Below are 18,613 nucleotides of genomic sequence, written 5' to 3' on the forward strand. Positions count from 1 at the left end.
TTGTTTACATTGCCTGTTGCTGCCTTTCAGAAGCTGTCCCACAATGCCCCACACTGACAGTTAAATCGGTGCAAGTGCTCCTAGTGAGGATATGCACTACCGATACACGGAGTGTGGTGTGGACATGCAAAAGCAATTTAATTACTGCGGAGGCTAGAAGTCGATTTAACTCTGTAGTGTCGATTTGCCCAAGGAGTCGTGTTTCTAGGATCAGAAGCTTTCACGGGTTATGTACAGTTGGCTAATTAAACCAAAAGTTGACTAAGGCACTAAAGAGAAGGTTTCACTAGAGTTGTGCTTTTTTTCTTAGCCTTCTGTTAAATAATGATAAACACTTCAATTAAGCTAACCCATACGAACATAAACATCATGAGTTTATTCTGCAGTTGTCCAAATGCATTTGTAATAATAAAATACCTATCTTATTGCCACATCAGATCAACACTAAAAACGTAACCGTTGCTCATCAAGAACACTTGCAACTGCTGTATAAACTGTTACGTGAACATAGGCTACTAGACAAGTTGTCTTCAACAGAATGAAAAGAAAAAACTTTAATCAGAGTGAAAAAAAAGTCAGTATCTATCTCACAGCTTAGTATAAAGAGATACTCTTGGGGGAATTCTGTGCCACTGCGCATGCGCAGAATTTATGTCCCCTGCAGATTTCTTTGCTTCTCCACAGAAAAATGACTTTCTGACGGAGAAGCAAAGGGAAGCCACAAGAACAGTTATGCGACCCTCCCCAGCAGTACGTTTCGGGGGCCCAGAGCAGCCGGAAGAAATGTAAATCACTGTGTGGCAGGAGGTGGGACTGGGGAAGACCCAGTTGGTAGCTGCTACCCTTCCCCAGGCTCAGTTGCTAGTCCCGACTGGGCGGACAGGACTTCCTCTTCCTTTGCACAGCATCCGGGGCCGAGTCAGACCCACCCCCAGATTTCTCCTCCACCTGAAGGAAGCTCTACAGCCCCCTCCCCCACGCTTCCTGCACCCATTGCTCCTCAGCTGCAGGGGGAGGGATCCCTGTACAGGGAGCTGCTTCCCCATACGCCCAACCCCTGTGCCTCCAGACCCCCTCATACCCAGACCCTCCCACCGAGCCTCACCTCCCTGAACTCAGAACCCCTCCTGATGAGCCCCACTCCCCCTGAACCACCCCAACGAGCCACCCGCACCCGGATCCCCCACCCCACCATGCCCCAACCAGCTGCATCTGGACCACCCACACCTCCCTGCCAAGCTCTCTTCCCCCCACACCCAGACCCCCCACACTGAGCCCCAACCACCTTCACCTGGACTCCCCTGCAGAGTCCCATTACCATTGCACCCAGAACCCTCCACAGGCCCCTGTGCATCCACATCCCCCCCCACCCAGATCCCCCACTGAGCCACCCGCACCCAGATTGCCCCACACAGAACCCTCTCAACCCACACCTGGATCCCCCCACACACTATGCCCCTCCACACTTGGATCCTGCCTTGCTGAGCCGCCTGCCCACACCTGGTGAACCTGGCATGGAGGTGCAGGGCCCTGGAGTGTTTCTGGGGCAGGCCCGGTTCTTGCGCTGTGTCAGAATTGGGTGCAGCCTCACAGCTGAGTCTGTGTCCCGGGGGAGCTGAACAGTGATCTCCCACCTTTGTGCAGCCAGTGGCCTGTGCTTCCCAGTGCCATGCTGGAGCCTCCACATTTATTTGACAAATAAAATTTGCAAAATTTTAAAATACTGTGCATAGAATTTTTATTTTTTTGGCACAGAATGCCCTCGGGAGTAAGAGAGTCTTCAACGAACTGCACTCTAATGAGAAAAGAAAACAACAAACTTTCCTTTACAAACAAAAGTAGGTCTACAATGGAAAAACAACCATCTATCCAGACACAACCCTGGGACTGGTTGAATCAGGTTACCTGTCTCCAAAGTCCACTTCTATTAGAACTAAGTACACAGTCACCAAAAGTGCCTAAGGAAAATTGAGGTTCATACCATCTGACATTAGAAAATACAAGGACATGCATAAATGCAGAAACTCTCTATATTAAAAATAATAATCTAAAACCACTGTATTTCTTCAGTCCCAGTACTGCAATCAGATCCACAAGTGGACCCTTGGACCCATGCAGAGGGCCAGTGAATTGTCATCACTAGGGCTTCATACAGCACATGATGCTACCTACAGCGAACTGATTGCAGGACTGGGGAACAATTTTGAGTTCTAAGTAGGCACCTCTACAAACAGTATCCCAAACATATGGAGTAAAGATTTAAACTTTAAATATGTTCAAAAGATTCATTTCCTGCATCACTAAAAATAGACACATATTCCTTAAAACCAAGGCACTATGATTTTTCTTTTTAAAAATAATTAAATTGGTAACTTGTCTGTAGTTTTATACAACATTAAGTAATCTTGAAAAGAGAGACTATTTATAGATCCATTAAAAAATATATGTAAAATTGCACTGAATGAATTTATTCTCCAGATAACACACCAAGTCCTCTATGTGGACATAGTACAGGACAGAAGTAATACTAGGATATATCAGTACATACTAAATTTTAGATTTCATTATGCATGAAGACTGTGTTTCAATGTACAGTTAAAACTTAGACACTTTAGTATGCTCACATGTTATATTAATGCCATCTAACTAAATTTCAATTCTTTATCTGCAATGCCATCCTCATATTAGGTGAAGACATCAAATATATCACAAAATAGTCTACATATATCTGTATATTTGAAGCCTTTGGTTTCAATTCTAAACTATTCTGACATATTGTATAAACACCAGTCTCTAAATGAAAACATTAACATGTCACTGGAACTACACTGTGCTAGTAAATTATGCCCTGTTCCTCTCTAAAATCTTACCAAAAGATACCTGACCTAAACACCATCAAACTGAAGCCAAGAGACATGATTAAATATTGTGTGTTTGGTTTAATTTGAGCCCTCAGACCCAATATAACCTTTGCTCTTCAAATACCAAGTGGGTCTACTAAATCTAGCAAAGTTTTTGCATTTTGTGTCACCCCTAGGTTAGTTCAGTTACAAGCTTTTAGATTTAGCTATCCTAAATTTATAAACACCGTGAGAAATAGTTATGAAAATAAAAGGATAACTCACTTCACTGTTGAGGATCTTAGTTAGATGGAACACCAATATTCCCCTTGTCCCCGTGTGTCCTGCTTTGATGAAAATACTGTGTATGAAAACAGATTATTTTTAGACTCAGTATGTGAAAGCACAGTACTTCCTGCCTCAGCTCCACCTTAAAAACTACACAAACATTCTCTTTTTGATTTCTACAACTAGTATTTCATAACCCCTACTATCAAATGCAATGGAGGAGATGTCGAAGGGACAAGGTGTTAGAAACTTGAAATGTCAATTCCCTAGTTCATAACTCAGCACAAAAAAAGTTTGGTTAAAATACACTGTCACTCTTAGGCAATCAGGTCATATTAAAACAAAGGCATTTTTATCTATCACAGCTATGAATAGACTAAAATATTTTTATTTATAACACTGATCTTTTCCATAGCAACAGGATGTGAACATGGCATTCCCAGTGTAATGAAGTCACTATAGCAACATGATAATGATGTCAGAATAATCAGAAAGTATTTCATACTTAGAAAATGGTGTGCCACACTAGCTGTGTATAAATTAAAAAGTTACAGATACTGTAGAATCTAGCCTGTTCTGCTTTAAATTTCTCTTTCACTTAAAACTCACAGAAACAACATTAAGGTATATAGAGTGTTTGATTATTAATATCTGTTTCTTAGTGACTTCAGTCCTTATTGTCTCACAATTTCAGAAACTTCCATACTAAACATATTTCGCCTCTTGAGGAGTCTGCCATGGCCAATTGGATAAAGAATCAAGTGCTATTCCATTAACAAAGGAGAATTTTTTCAAAATATTACAAATCAAAACAGGGCAGTTCACAATTCAACCCTGGTCTTCCTCAAATAACACAATGAGTTAGATTATTTGATGCTGTTAAGTTCAAACACATTTGGTGCCACATTTTAGACTGCGAACAATACACAAAGCCAAAATTACAAACTACCACTCTGGTTAAAATCAATTTAATAAATACAAACACAAACAAGAAGTTGTGGTACCACATTTACAGATGAAAAATCTGAAATGAACGAATTTTTAAAAATCTGGTTTTCATTACCTGTGGTGTTTGTTTACTGTTTGCAGTTCATTCCAATATATGACTAGAACAATGAAAATAGACAAGTCAGTTTCATTTTTGTTTCTAGTCAATTTCAATTTCTGGTTCAGACATTAACACAAGACTGCAATGCTTGGTTACAATCATTGCAATGAAAGATTTAAAGGCAAACTCAAAATGATCAGCAATTAAGTTTAAAAAAATATACTGGCAACATAACTATAGCTATGAGGTTTTGTCAAGTTTCCTAAACACAAAAATACCCACAAAAGTTTGAGCTAAACAGTGTGCCTTTCACCATGAATCATTTTTGCAGTTTGATGAAGGGGGAAAAATTAAATTTGATGGTGTCTGGAGGCATATAATAGTTTTTCTACTGAATATTACTGGAAAGACTACCCTGTTGGTAATTCTTGTGGTAGTCAACTCCCTATTTTAAAAGTTTTAGAGTGATGTAGCTGATTTATTGGGCATGGGTTGTTTTACATTATGTGATGTTTAAAAGTTTCAGTGCCGAGCAGAAGTACATTCTACGTACATGCCAAAGTTAACCAAGAAAAAATTCTGAAAGATTCCTACAAGTCAGAATTTAGCTATCAATAATGAAAGCAGCCCTTGAAATATATACTTTGATGTCATATACTACCCAGACTTGGAGGGCTGTAGCTTACAAAATCGAAACAACCCCGTTCACCCTCACATTTAAATAGAAGACTGACAGAAGGCAAGGAGAGAAGACCATCCCCCCTAGAATGACACCTTCAGAAAAGTGACAATGTAATAAAACGTTTGAAAATAGGAAGCACTATGAAGATACGACCATGCAAATGAAAGATGATGCTCTTTTCCCCTTTCACCCACTGCCCAAAATAGCAATCCAAAGCTAGCTTGTTGCTCTGAATGCCTTGATAATTCAGGTAACATTTGTTTTGTTTTTTGTTTTGATTTAGGGCTACAGAAAACTTTAAACCCATGTTGGAGAACAGTTTACAAACTGCTCAATGGCCCTTCCCAAACTTTCCTCTTCAAAGTCAGAGAGAAGGAACAGGAAAATAAACTCTCAGAATCTAACATTCAGACACCCAAATCCAAGTATCATCCACCCCAAATAGATCTTTCTCACACAGACCACCTAAGCCTTGTCTCACATATTAGCCCCAAGTTATTTTCAAAGACAAGGGATGAGAGAACTACAACAGCCTTTTATGTCCCCTTGCAATGTCTATGGGAGCAGTGAGATGGCCTGCTCCCCTTCAACTTGGGTTCCTTGGCTCCCTCTTCAGTCTGGGCTGTAAAGCCTCTCTAGGACTGAGAAACACCCCAGACTGCATGGACCAGTAAGAGAACTGCAGGATTTTCTCAGGCCCAATTATACCATCTGGGGAGAGTTTCTGCTACTGCAATACTGAATGCACCAGTACTGAAAAGGCAACAAGAAGCGGTAAAGAGTTGAGGAGCGAAGTGAGTATGCCAGGATCAAGACAACTTCACTCCCTCCTCCCTCCACACACCCCAAAATAGGGAAGTGCAGCATCTTTGGCGTCTGACTGTCCCCACATCTGGGGGACTGAGAGACGCTGGGGAATTCCTGGTTTCACTTCCTCCATTACCATGGCTAGCATATATTAGGTGGGTCTAGGAGGTGTGAGAGAGTGGCTGATGGCAGCAACTCACGGAATGCACTAAACTACCCTGCTAGCTCCCATGTGTGGCATGGGCACTGCCAACAACGGGTCAGGCCATCCCAAATATGCCTGACGCCAGCCAAGTTCAGTTCCAACAAGGCAGATGCATGCCCCATGCCTAGCCCCAGGAAATCACAACAGAACCATTTTTATGGGAGAGAGAGAGAGAACCGCTGCCTGGCAGCGCTGTCAGCCCAGGAACCCCCTGGGGGCAGTGCCCATGCCACCTCATCCTTTCTTCCTCGAGTCAGTGCCCCTCGCACATCCCTGCCCCGCATCCTAGAGCCAAAGCCTGCCCAGCGTGCAGGGAGCAGCGCCTGTCCCAAGCGCCCCCTTCACCCTGGGGGGTCCCTATGCCCCCTTCACCCTGGGGGGTCCCTGTGCCATTCCCTGCCTCCCTGGGCCCTTGGTTTTACCCTTGGGGTAGGAACCCCGGGCCCTGACTCGCACTCCCTTCCCCCTGCAGGGCTGGGGGAGGACACAAGTCAGTGGCCCCCCCCAGGGAAAGGTCGGTGCCCTCTTTATCCCTCACTCCCAGCAGCCCCGGGGGTGTCCCTGAATCCCCCCACCCCAGGGGCAGTGCCCCCCCCGTTAGCCTGGGCTGGGCAATGAACCCCAGGGCCCCTCACATGCCCCCTTCCCCAGGGGTCCCACGGACTCACCCCACTTTACCCCGGGGGTCAGCAACCTCCCCTCCCCGCAGCGCCTGGGGGCCGGACCCCCGGTATCCCCCACCCGCGGCTGTCCTGACCTCCCCGGGCACCCCCCTGCCTGGGGGCCCAGCCCCTCTCCGGGGAGCCGGGACTCGCGGCCCTTCCCCGCGGAGACGGGCGGCCCGGGAGCGCCCCGAGCAGGCCCGGCCCGGCCCAGCGCCGCCGCCCCACTCACCCGCCGCCGGTGCCCGCCGGGCCGCCTCCTTCCGCCCGCCGCTTGCGCTCGCCTGCTCCGCTCGGGGCTCGGCTGCTGTGCGCGGCGGCGCCGCGTCCGCCCCGCCCTCCTCGGCCCCCGCCTCCGCCTCCCCCGGCCCGGCGCCCGGCAGCGGCCTGGGGAGGAGCCCGCGGGGCGGGCCCGAGACAGCCGGCAGGAGCGGGGCGCTGGGAGCCGGGGATAGGGGATCTGGAGGGGTCCTGGGCTATGGGGGGGATCTGGAGGGGTTGGGGACTGTTGGAGGGGTCCTGGGCTATGGGGGAGGAGATCTGGAGGGGAGGGGGCTGTTGGAGGGGTCCTGGGCTATGGGGGGGATCTGGAGGGGTTGGGGGCTGTTGGAGGGGTCCTGGGCTATGGGGGAGGAGATCTGGAGGGGATGGGGGCTGTTGGAGGGGTCCTGGGCTATGGGGGGGATCTGGAGGGGAGGGGGCTGTTGGAGGGGTCCTGGGCTATGGGGGGATCTGGAGGGGTTGGGGACTGTTGGAGGGGTCCTGGGCTATGGGAGGGATCTGGAGGGGAGAGGGCTGTTGGAGGGGTCCTGGGCTATGGGGGGGATCTGGAGGGGTTGGGGACTGTTGGAGGGGTCCCGGCTTTTGAGGGGATCTGGAGGGATTGGGGGCTATTGGCGGGGTCCTGGGCTATTGGGGGGATCTGGAGGGATTGGGGGCTGTTGGAGGGGTCCTGGGCTATGGGGGAGGGGGGGGCTGTTGGAGGGGTCCTGGGCTATGGGGGGGATCTGGAGGGGTCCTGGGCCATGGGGGAGGGGATCTGGAGGGGACGGGGCTGTTGGAGAGGTCCTGGGCTATGGGAGAGGGGATCTGGAGGGGTTGGGGGCTGTTGGAGGGGTCCTGGGCTATGGTGGAGGGGATCTGGAGGGGTTGGGGGCTGTTGGAGGGGTCCTGAGCTATCAGGGAGGGGATCTGAAGGGGAGGGGGGCTGTTGGAGAAATCCTGGGCTATGGGGCTTGCATGGTGTTTTTTGTTGTCAGTGGGACTACTCCTGTGCTTAAGTGGTTTGCTGTATCAAGCCCACGTGCTCAGCACCTTGCAGGCTGAAGCCCCAGCTAGGAGTGGCCTGGGAAGAGCAGAATGTATCTATTGAGCAGGATAAGCTAGTTTTAGCTATGCCTTCCGCTTGTGTAGTGTGAAATTCACTCCCAAGTGTCGGGCTAGCCCAAAGCACCCAGGACCCTATCGGAGTGATGTCTAGGACTTGTACTGGCCCTCTGCAGAGAAGTGAATTTCATCCATGATTTGGTAGAAGACAAGTAGGATTTTCTCAGCAGCGAGAGAGCAATCCTAAGAATATTTTCTTCTTCTGTTGTGTCCTGGGGCCCACAGCCCAATTATTCTGCTAGTGCTAGGCATCATACTTTTTATTTCAGCCTGATTCAAACCTAGAAACTCTTGTCAGCTTCAACCATGGATTTTTTGGATAATATAAGGCAGTGGTTCTCAAACTTTTGTACTGGTGACCTCTTTCCCACAGCGAGCCTACGACTGTGACCCCCTTATAAATTAAAACCACATTTTTAAAATATTTAACACTATTATAAATGCTGGAGGCGAAGCGGGGCTTGGTGGTGGAGGCTGACCGCTCATGACCCCCCTCATAATAACTTTGTGACCCCCAGTTTGCAAACCCCTGATAAGTTGTTCATTGTGTGCACATCATTGTTAAATGGCAAACTGCAATTCCATTTGCTTTTCATACATACATTTGCTAATCTCTTTCAATTTATGATGACTTAATAATCTATTTTGTCACACAATCAGGAATAGACCTGGCAAGTCAAACATAGCTGCTGGGCCGGGATAAATTTACAGACAGAAAAAGTCATATCCATTTATTTTGGACCATGGTGTAAGCCATTTAATTTTAATGCCATAGCTCAGGTTTAATAAATATAATCTCAGGAGAGTAGAAGTTGTTCATCGTTCAAGAGTATTATTGGAATTACTGTAGCATCCCCGTATAATCATTAAATATTGTGTTCTAAACAGCACATTACACTGAGAGATTGTCAGGCTCCACAACAATGTAAATATTTACATGGAGTTTACTAAACTTCCAGGTTCGTTGAACTAGTTTTTAAGCCCCAGTTCTGTTAGTATATTAAACTCTCGACTGATTAGATTGGTTTGGATGTGCTGCCTGGTTCTGTTCTTTATTGTTATTTTTTCTTTTACAGCACCCAAAAATGCATCACTCCTTACAGTACAAGATAAATTGCACATAGTTCTTAACTTAGAGAGTTTACACTCCTTTCACTCAGGATGTAACCAGGGAAACAAGCAATTGGCTGGGGGTTCTGCTGGCAAAGAAACAGCTCACACTATAAGATGACATTGGCCTTGGCTACACTGGCAATTCACAGCGCTGCACTTGCTGCGCTCAGGGGTGTGAAAAAACACCCCCCCGAGTGCAGCGAGTGCAGCGCTGTAAAGCGCCAGTGTAATCAGCGCCTGCAGCGCTGCACGCTCGCTCGCGGCGCTGCAAGCTATTCCCCTCGGAGAGGTGGAGTACTTGCAGCGCTGCGAGAGAGCTCTCGCAGTGCTGGCGGCGCAACTACACTCGCGCTTCACAGCGCTGCGCTGTGAATCCGCGAGTGTAGCCAAGGCCATTGTTACTTGTTTTTCAACAAAGGCATGTGGCTCAGCATAGTTATAAAATAATGTAAATAAATATGTATCACAAATGTCTCAGGGTGAAATTCACCCTCTGTAAAGGGTCAACTCAAGGCCTATTTAAGGTTGAAATCTTCCGTGGGACTTGAATGGGAAACAGGACTTTTGCAGGGTGAATTTCATCCTAGTAAAGCAAGAATGTGGTTGACCCACTTCATGTGGCTCCCTTGGTAGAAGTAGATCTTAACGAGGAGTGGGTAATGGCACTCAGTCTTGCTTTGGTTCTCCTTTTAGGCCTGTCTACTTCCAGATCTCATGCTGGTACAACAAACATGTTCTGCTGAACTAGATTCAGCCATGGTATAACTCCTGGCTTCCCCATACAACAGCAGGTAGGAAAGTATTTAAATAACAAAAACAACTCACATGACATTTGCTATCATCTCATTGTTTATTTTCTATATTCTATCCCTTTCACCTACCCTTTGTCTGTCTTGTCTCTTTAGAGCAGCGGTAGTCAATAGGCAGACCACGGGCCACATCTGGACCGTCAGATGCTTTTGAGTGGACCCAAAAATCATTTTATTTACTTATTATTTTCTCTGGAGTCTGGACCTTCACTCTACCTTGACCAAGAAATTTGGACCTTGACAAAAAATAATTGACTATCCCTGCTTTAGACTGTAAGCTGTTTGGGGTGGGGACTGTCTCTTATTCTATGCTGTACCGTGCTTAGCACAGTAGGGGCCCATTCTTGATTGGCCCTACACACTACCATAATAAACATGATCAATAATAATAGGTGAATTTGGACCAGCCAGGGTTTTCTAAGGGGTGGACCAAGGAAAGCTGAGGAAAGGGACAAAGTAGTTGAGTGAGGACATCCCAATCAGCATGAGAAGACACAGATAAGGAAAGAAAAACACCCTCTCACTTATCATACCAAACAATGTGTTGACAGTTAACAGTGCAGGGTGGGGTGTAACGTCTGCAGAAGGTATTGTGAAAGTGGAAATATATTGAAGAACTGGTGACATGATGTAAAGTTTTAAAAAAATCAAAAATACCTAACAGGATAGCATTAACACTGAAGAATGGGAATAAATATTCTTTCATCTCTTCCTATTTTGTTGTATGTTGATACAGTCTGTTAGACTCTAAGCTTTTTAGGGGACTGAGTCTTATGTTATATGCAGAGAGAGAGTCTAATTCAAAGCCCACTGAAGTCAATGTAGAGATTCTCATGTTCTGAGGGTTGTTAGACTTCTTCCCCAGTTCAACGTAACTTATAATTCATCTGTAAAATATAGGTTTGAATTTTGCTCAAGACAAGCTCAGATCTAAGATAAACCGGTTTTACAAATTATGCAGAATGCCTGTTTTTGCCAGTTTAAAGCTTTAAATGCTCCCAAAAGTAAAGCCATTCAGTCTCTCTGAATTTGAATGTTTAGCTCTCAGTGAGTATTACTTAAAATGCATAGAGATATTTCTATTGTTTTCAAGCACTGCTTTTTCTAATTACATAACCAGCTGTCAAGGGACATAACAAGAACCGCAGCCACTATCTCTGGAGATATTCCAGGTTAGGCTACACAAAGAACTCTCAGGCTGCTGTGAGAGGTGATGCTGCTAAACTGCCCTGCAGCAGCTGAAAGCAGATAGAACTAGATGACGCATGGTCCTTCACTATGCCCCTCATTTGTCTATTCTGTTCCTGTTTCACGTGTGAACTTCAGTGCATATTAGTAGGAGATTTGCATGAGGATTGATTATAAAATAGTAGTACGTTGCACTTACATTGCCTTTCATCCAAAATGCTCTAACAAAGATGGGTACATATTATTAGTTTCATTTTAGAGCTGCAGAAAAGGACAGGTTAAGTGATTTGCCCATAGTCATACAACCAGTAGGTGGCAGGGAGAAGAATAGAATCCCGACGCCCTCCTCAAATCTAACTACTAGATAGTACTGCTTTCTCTCACTTCTTCTCTCTGCAGTGGAGATCTATAGTGCAGCAGAATTTTGCTTCTAGCTGCAATTCATGGATTTTGATAATGATCTATAAAGCCCTATCATTTAGGGCTTGAATCTTAGCTACCTGCAACTCTCTCTCTCTCTCTCCCTCCTTGTACCATCATGACAGATGAATCACTCTTGCTCACCATCCCTCCATTTGTATGGCTCAAGGCAGGCTGTTCTCAGTAGAGGGCTTTCTGAATTCACTCCTTCTGTAGGTCTGACAGAGCACAGACTAGCTAACCTTGAGGGCACTATTCAAAGACTATCTTTTTACTCAGGCTTTTGTCTGAGGGAGCTTAGTATGGAAGGAGCTGATGTCCTTAAGGAGAGCTCTGATTACAGGTTGGGGATGTTGCCTCTGAGTTTATATATATTACTGTGGAATCTGTAAATGTAGGGAGTGTTCTTCTGACAAAATTACTGGCTGCATAAAGTCGAAAATAGGGGGCCAAATCCTGAAGCCCGCTCCTTACATAGGCAAACAGTCAATGGGAGTTGTGACTTTAACTGCTGTAAAGTCAATAGGGGTGAAATTCAGTCCTGTGCAGAGGGCCAGGACAGGGGTGAGGCATGACTTGAATTCCCCATTCCCTCATTGGGACTTAATGGAATTGAAGTGCTACATAAACTTTGTGCTAGGCCTTGGCACAAGGGTTAATTTCACCTGAGGAGTCTCTCTAAATATATAAATAAACAGTGCCCCTGATATCTATTCATCGGTCTCCTTTCTAACTCATCATTACTGATTCTTCCTTTATTGCATCCAGTGAGTCATTCACTGTTATCTATTTCATATCCAGCATTTGGGATCATATTCTATGTTTCAAAACAATAAGGAGGGCTGAGGCACTCAGGGCCTGATTCAGCAACAGGACCTGTTTAGCTTATGTTGCTGGGAAGGTTGATTTGTCCAAGTTTCTGCTGGTTTACATGGAACCCGACCAGATTGATTGCTGAGTCAGACCCTGCAGGTGTGTGATATTAGATCTGCTGGAATATGTTCTTTGGTAACATAGCGATAAACTCTTTAAAAGAGAGAGAGAATGTGAGGCCAGTTCCAATGTCTATTGCAATTAATGGGAGTTTCCTATTGAGTTCAGTGGGTACTAGACTAGGGCCTTAGGTCTGGTAAGATGCACCATCCTGACATCTCTGGAAACTGATTCCCTCCATTTATCAGCAGAGCAGGTCTGGCAGGAGTAGCACAAGCCTCCATACATGGGGCCTGACTCACCATTATATTACTCCACTATCCCTTCTTGTGCGGTGGATGCTTGTTCGCTGGTAAGTAGACAGATGATCAGCTCACAGTGGTAAATATTGTAAACACACCCAGCATCTTTTTGAGATTGGCACATTCTCTAAATGAAAACAAATAAACTCATTGCGCGCACACCACTGAGCAGCCATCCCCTGGTACCAACTTGCAGGCCTAGCTATCTTGGGCTGGATTTGAGCCAGCCTCCTTGGCGCACAAGCCTGATTTGCTGCTGCTTTGCAGTTTGTGTCACTATTTATACCCATGTAAAGATGGTGTCAAATGCTAACTAATCCGAATGGTAGAGATTTACTTACACTTTGCAGCATAGCTGCTGGGGGGCTGCCAAACCCCCTGGCTTGAAGTGGTTTCCATCAAATACAGGGGTTACAGTTTGGTTCAGCACCCCCATTATACAAATTTTTCCAGTGCTCCTGCTTTGCAGTGTACATGACAACATGAGCTGCAGGACACAGAAAATCAAGCCTTCTATATCCTGTTACCCCAACCCTGAGCTTTCCAGTCCCTCAGGTGATGCTGAATTTTACAGTTTCATAAAGCATTGCAAACTATCTTCAATCTTATTTCTACAAAAGACCCGAGTTGTTGCACAAAATCTTATTTCCAACCAAATCCATCCCTGGTGTAAATCTACTGATGTCAATGAGGTTACACCAGGGATCGTTTGGCCTGCTGTGTTTTGGGACGTGGAACGAGTGAAAGACTAAATGCCAAACACGGTCATTCTGAGCACCTGCCCTGGGCTTGAAACACATCGCCTGCAAAGGCTGCACAGGTCTGTGGGTTATACTGATGTTCCTACAGACAGATGAAAATGAATCATAATCCCCTGGGATTTTTTTTAAATTACAATTGCCCAATTGGATAAATTATCACAACTTCAGCTGATGCAAATATCTAGTTAATATCCATTTGCTGACTTAATGAAATCCAGAAACAATTTGCAATCTCATAATGAGCCTGGATTCCTAGCTGATAGAATCACAGGACTGGAGAAGAGAGGTCAGCTCAGCAAAACAGATCAATGGGACATTTAAATGAAAATGCGTTCAGCACTATACAGGCTCCTAATATGTTGTTATTATTATTATCATTAAATGAAGAAGTGCTGACTTCATTATGACTTTGTGAGCTTTGCAAACTGTGCAGAAACAGGGTTGTTGTTTTTACCCCCTCCAAGTTTCATGTTTGATTTTTAAAAATATAATCAAGAAAGAACCGGATTAAATAATTGCTACAAACAAACTCATCGTGAGCCTTTGAAATGCAAACACAATTTTTCCTTAACATATTTATTGTAATGTATCATTAGAAATAATGATTATTAATTATATTATTAGCAAGGCATAATAATAGCTAACATTTTTTATGGCTCTTGCACACAGCGTGTGTGTGTGTGTGTGTGTAGAGATCAGAGGCATTGCAAGTGCACTTTTCCTCATGTTACCATGCCATGCACCACCATGATGCAATGGACCAAAAACATTCCTGCTGGAGATTAGATGATAAAGATCATTTAAATTGCGCCAGCAACCTGCAAACTATCTGGAGGCAGGTGAACTGCTAACATACCAGAACCATCACAAGAGCAGGCAGATGGGATCAGATGGGCTCCCAGACTGAATAGGTCCTATGCCTTCAGACTGTGGAGGGTCTAAGCATATGCACTGTCCTGTGACCCACAGTCTGTGTGAACCTAGGTGGCTAATCATTCCTTCCCCCAACTTCTGTGAGCAGAGGAGACCCTGAGTGGATGGGTCACTCGAAGGGGGCATGGTGGTTGGGGAGGGAGTGTTGATTCCAATGCATCATTCCCGCATCTGCTCCCTGGTACCCTACAGAAGCACCTCTGCCAATATCCAGTGTGGCTGCTGGGAGCAGGGGCTGGGGCCACGAAGAGAGGTTTTTGCTCTCTGTGCCATTCTCCTCCAGAGTCAGCAGATATCCATAAAGCTGCTTGAAGATGCATTAGGGCTGGATCCCAGTGGGAGGCCTTGGATCCAGCAGGAGTTATGAATGCTTAGTACTTCCCAGGCAGGACTGAGCCCTAGCTGAGCCTCTGTGCCTGCACCTGCAAGCATGGGGCAGCTTCCTGGAAGAAGAGAGGGCCAGAAAAACAGTGGGTGGGGGGGGGACTGACCATTCACAAGGCTGGGGCTCGCTTCATTCTGGAAATGCAACATCCATCAGGGTTGGAGTCTGTGACCTTCACTGATCTCCGCCCTTGAGGGGAAGATAGGAAGGGAACTCCCCAAGATGAGCCTCAAGGAGTTTCCTCCTCTGCCTCCTGCCACCCCTTGGCACGTGCAGTCTGGCGCAAACTCTCCTTTCAAACCAGCCAGCTTGAGATGCTGAGCAAAGCACTGTCTCGTGCTCCTTTCTTGGTGCATTTCCACAGGGAGCTGATGCATCTTCTCAGGGCCTGAATCATGCCTATAAAACTCCCAACGGGCAGCTAACTTGCTAGGGAGGGCAGCATAGATCGGGCCTCCTGTGATTTGACTCTAACAAGACACTGCTCATAAGCACAGACAGAGTTTCCCATATTTGGGGCTAATGGGATCTTAATGGCCTGATTGTATTATTTGCCTTCCACAAACAAGAGCTTCCCTGCGTGAGGCTCTGAAAACTTTTGTGTTTGCTGCCAGGATCAACTGTTGGCAATGGGAAAAGCCCAAGTGAGCAAAGGATATGAACCTCTTAGCTCTAATTGTGTCACTCACTTGCTTTCTAATCACAGCCATTGATTTCATAGCTATATTTAAAATAGTTTTCCAAGCAATTTGTTATCCAACCCCTCCCCATCTCTTCCCAGCAAGTCTATTCATGGAGGAGAGACGTGCTTTCAAAATAGAGCTTGGAATGTTTATTTTTGGACAGTAGAAGCAATTTTGTACTGCGTAGGCATCAGTCAGCCAGTGGGAGAGGCGATAGGCCCAATTCTCCCCTGCCTGCCATCTCCTGCAGTCACTCGTGCAGAGTGGGCCTAAGCTATTACCACTGCTGGGACGGCATGGAGAATTCTAAGTGGGGAGAAATTTACTTCTGCACCAGGCAGGTTTAAGTGGCTAAACCAGGTGCAATGCCACAGAGAATGGGGCCCTGGGAGTCAGGACTCCTAGGTTCTAGCCAGTACTGGGATGGAGCAGTATCTACTAGGTAACAGGAAGCGACTAGGTGTTGGAACACCTGGGTTCTGTTCTTAGCTCTGCCACTAAGGTTCTGTTTGTCTTTGGGAAGCTCCCTTTGCCCCATTCCTGTCAAGTGGGATGGCATGAGGTTTAATTAGCTAATGTACGTAAAGTTCTTTGGACTTCTCCCCTGGTGCTGGAGCAGCACAGGAGAACAGAATGAGAACGCCTGGTGGGAGACCTGGATAATGTGCTAGCACTCTGCAGTCCCAGAGGGGCATAGCCAGACCCTGGTTTCTCTGCACCCATGCTGTTTTCAGCAGTAAGTGCTTTTCCTTTTCGATAAGAAGAGCTGCAGTACCTTGCCTGTGGCACCAGAAGTCATGTGATGGCTCAGGGCCTCTCCACTCAGCTGTTATTATTGTTCCACTCTCCTGCTCCCAACATACTTATAAACACAGAATTTTGCAGAGAGAGAGACTACATGAGCAGCGGCGCAAAACTGCCATGAAAATTTAGCAGCCCAAGCACAAAAATCTACTCATCTGCCCTTCTCTCTGACGCCTGGTGGAAATGAAAAAACTGAATAATATTTTACTCATCCATAAAAGAAGAAAACTACTCACCCCCAGCAAGAAGAATTGTGTGAGGCTGTAGGATGACATGGTGTGGCCCCAATGCTCTTTCATAGAAATGTAATTAACAAGAACACAGCAGACAGTGAAACAGGCATTTATACAATATTTGATAACACATCAATCCTAATCTTTATGCAAATTCCCCGTAACGTCTTCAGGCATAAATCCAGCTACCTGTTTCCTTCACTACAATATATCCTTGGACCTGACTCCGCTCTCACCTGCACTGGTGTAACCTGGAATAACACAGCTGAAGTCAACAGATTTGCCTGGTGTGAATGAGGAGTGAAAGGAGATTCAAGCCTCTAAATCTACAGAGCAGTTCTGACACCAGTAAAGGGTCATGGAAGAAATTCTCTCAAATGTGCAAGGGCTGATATGCCAAGTTCAAAATAGAGAAAGGAGAAATATTATTCCTTCATCTGGCATCAAACTGTTTCCTGATTCAGTGATCAGAGGCAGTTGCAGGCATACAGTTTCTGCCCTCAACCAACTTCCTGTTGCGCTGTACTTTGGATCCTAAATATTCGCTCACTCAACTTCACTCAGTGATACCGAGAAGCAGCATCTAATCTCACCACCCCGATCACCTTCCTTACGAACTCTTCTTTTTGTATATTCAAAGACAACGTGAGATGCAAAACATTACCTGTGAGCTGACATCCTGACAAGGTCTCTTTCTATCTGGAAAGTATTTCGGCCTTCCTGTCGCCAATCACAGCTGGAATCAGGAAATGCGGAGGAGTGTGACCATGGGAAGGAGGAAAGGGGGAGAAAAAAGAAAGAAAAAAAAAAAAGGTGAAGTGAGATTTTATGAACCTCAGGAAAAGTTTTGGAGCTTCAGTTTGAATTTGAACCAAAGTTCCTCATTTCATGCAAACAGGAGCTGTGGTAATAACAACAAAACAGCAACGGTTTGCTTATACACAGCACTTTACATGTGCTAGTCTCCAGATACACCTCTCTCGTTGCACACTGCCTTCTCTCCCTTTCCCAGGCGGTAGGGTAACACCTTGTTATCCCCACTTTATAAAGGCAAAACTGAAGCACAGAGAGCTCATTCTCTTCTCACACCAGCATAAGAGAGAAGTCAATGGAGCTGAAATGATGTGAGAACAGGGTCTGGCCCAAACAGTTCCCTTGACTTTCTGAAGGGCACATACAGCAGGATAACAGCAGAGTCAGGAATAGTACCCAGGGGCTGGATTCCCCATTGTCTCGCACTGGAGGGAGTCACTTACACTTGTGCAAAGACAATGTAAAATGCTACAAATTAAATGGCACCAGTTCATTCTCACTTTGCTCCGGTGTAAGGCCCCAGTTCAGCAAAGCACTTAAGAACATACTTAACTTTCATGGGACTTAAGTATTTGAGTCCTTTGCCAAATCGTTCAAGCAAATGTAAACCTGATCAGGTGCCTGACTTCTCTTAAATCTGAGGTGTAAGTAAGTCACTCTTCTGATCCAGAGCTGGCGCTTACCAGTGTCCGCACCTAAAGATTACAAAGCAGGAAATTGTGAGCCCTCAGCTACTTCACTTTCTGCCTCCACTCCTGACAACCATCCTCCCGGAGCATTAAAGATGGAGTATTTAGCACCTGGCTAAATTCATTGAGGCAGGAGACCTAATTGCCTGGGGTTGGTTTGGGCAGATGTCACCGAGGCTCCGGGACTGGGTTTATAAGGACAGCTGTGAGTTAATAATGCAATCACTGGTAACTGGATAAGAGAAGTGGGTTTTCATGTAATGCTGCTGTGATATCCAAGGAGGAATTATTCATCCCACAGCCTTGGTGGCCATCTGGCCTGCAACAGCAATGCCTCCCCACCTCTGCTCCTTCAGGTGCTGTTAGCTGCAACACATCCTGAAGCAGGTGTTCCAGAAAAGCTCATTTCACAGCTCTTCCTATTAACTATTCCACTCTAATTAAATTTAAATGATAATAACACTTAGCCTTTATATAGCGCGCTTCATGCTCTGGAAGCAATTGGAGGATGAGCCAATAATAAATATTGGTGTTCTGTTTCTCCACCCGCAAAGGACAAACAGATACGTTCCTTCAGGGTGGCCTTGATTTTAGGCTAAGAGAAGGAAGCAGGAAAGAGAAAAAAGTGC

General features: G+C 45.7%; 1 protein-coding gene across 5 annotated transcripts in view; it reads right to left on the minus strand.

The window, feature by feature from the left end:
• Window positions 1-6,880, minus strand: part of RAP1A (RAP1A, member of RAS oncogene family) — a 72,093-nt gene extending 65,213 nt beyond the window's left edge. Inside the window, exons 1-3 of one of the 5 annotated variants that reach the window (XM_065591464.1) lie at window positions 6,765-6,880; window positions 4,192-4,234; window positions 3,126-3,201 (exon numbers count right to left, since the gene is read on the minus strand). The gene's annotated coding sequence lies outside the window, so the exon portion shown is untranslated. The remainder of the gene's footprint in view (window positions 1-3,125; window positions 3,202-4,191; window positions 4,235-6,764) is intronic. The other 4 variants (XM_065591461.1, XM_065591465.1, XM_065591463.1 and 1 more) reach the window with 4 other exon arrangements.
• Between the last annotated feature and the right edge of the window lie 11,733 nt (window positions 6,881-18,613).

This window comes from Chrysemys picta, chromosome 4, assembly GCF_011386835.1.
Source record: "Chrysemys picta bellii isolate R12L10 chromosome 4, ASM1138683v2, whole genome shotgun sequence".
Classification (NCBI taxonomy): Eukaryota; Metazoa; Chordata; order Testudines; family Emydidae; genus Chrysemys; species Chrysemys picta.